This window comes from Octodon degus, unplaced genomic scaffold (assembly GCF_000260255.1).
Source record: "Octodon degus isolate 3935 unplaced genomic scaffold, OctDeg1.0 scaffold00037, whole genome shotgun sequence".
Classification (NCBI taxonomy): domain Eukaryota; kingdom Metazoa; phylum Chordata; class Mammalia; order Rodentia; family Octodontidae; genus Octodon; species Octodon degus.
This window is the reverse complement of record NW_004524613.1, coordinates 904661-906099: the sequence shown is the minus strand read 5'-3', so window position 1 is coordinate 906099 and position 1439 is coordinate 904661. Positions and strand designations below refer to the sequence as shown.

The 1439-nt window shown below is 35.9% G+C and overlaps 1 long non-coding RNA gene across 1 annotated transcript in view; it reads left to right on the top strand.

The window, feature by feature from the left end:
• The window catches only part of LOC111816666, a 20884-nt gene extending 20062 nt beyond the window's left edge, over nucleotides 1-822 (top strand). Inside the window, exon 3 of the long non-coding RNA XR_002821017.1 lies at nucleotides 740-822. This is a non-coding gene — a long non-coding RNA (uncharacterized LOC111816666). The remainder of the gene's footprint in view (nucleotides 1-739) is intronic.
• Nucleotides 823-1439: the final 617 nt, after the last annotated feature.

Below are 1439 nucleotides of genomic sequence, written 5' to 3'. Positions count from 1 at the left end.
GCCTGTTTACAGCCTCCCAAGAGCTGGGATTACAGGGGCACATCACTACACCCAGTCTCAATCACCCTCACAGCATGTGCCAGGGATGGGGCTGGCAGGGTAGGCCCAGGGATCAGTAACTTGAATCCACTGAGCTACAAAAAATAGATTTAAACTTTTAATATACTTGATATTCAGAGACTTACCACTGAGTATTATATTTTCATCAACAGAAATCTTCAAACAGGCAATTATATTTACATGATACATATATGGAGTTAATTGGTGCCATAAAGTAGCTCTCTGAACCCTGTTAAAAATTTCCATAGTTCTATTTATTTATTTATTTTTTTGAATTTTTTTATTAGCATATGTTTGCAGTACATAATGACCATATTCCTTAATAGAGAGTTGGTACATGTGAATAGCACATCTTAATGCTCTTTTATTTTTATTTATTTTTATTTTTTGGTGGAACTGGGGATTGAACTCAGGTTCTTGTGCTTGCCAGGCCAGTGCTTATTCTACTGAGCCATTTCCCTGGCCCACTGAGCCATTTCCCTGGCCCTCCATAGTTTTATTGCTAAGACATTTTTTTCTTATCTTATTTTTCACTTCATTTATTTATTTTTTCCATAATATTTGTGTCTTTTTTTCCTTTTTTTTTTTTCAACTCAAAAGAGCTTTATTTAGCTGAGCTCAGTGGCGACACGTACTGTCATCTCCAAGTATGTGCACACTTAGCCTAGGTGAGGTGCAGTTTTTAAAGGGAAAAACCACAAGAGTAGGGGGAGGAGGGGGGATTTTACAAAGCTTATTTTGAGGTAGTCATGACCAAGGGTTCCAATAGACGAGGTCACATTTTGCAAACCCTACAGGAATATGTCCTTATTTGGCTTAGGTGTTGTTTTTGTTCCCGTAGTTGCAAGGACATCTGATGATAGTTTCACCCATTTTTAGGCATTCTGTTTGTTCCTGTAGGAAGAACAGTTTAATTCATTTTGCAGAATGTTGAGGAACATTTCTTATCTTCTCTCGCAACGCTGAAAAACACTTTCTTATTTGCACAAAGTCACGTTTTTCAGGGGAGGCATGGGTGGGGGTTTTACAAAACAAATCAAGGTTTTACAAAATGGAAGTTACAAAGCTTGTTACAAAATGGAGTTTAAGTTGTCAGCTTATACCAAATAGTCCTTATTAATAAAGTCACACTGGAAACATAAAGAATTACAAAATTGGAATCAATTGCACAGGTTATAACAGTTCACAGTTTGGGGCTTTGTAAATAAAACTACTCTGACCATTTGTGTGCAAATTTTGTGTGAAAATAAGATTTTTTTTTTACTTTGGAATAAATGCTCAAGAATATGCTTCCTAGGTGATGTATGAGCATTGTATATTTAATTTTATATGAAACTAACAACTTGTTTTCCTGATAGTGTCATTTTCCATTCTTACCA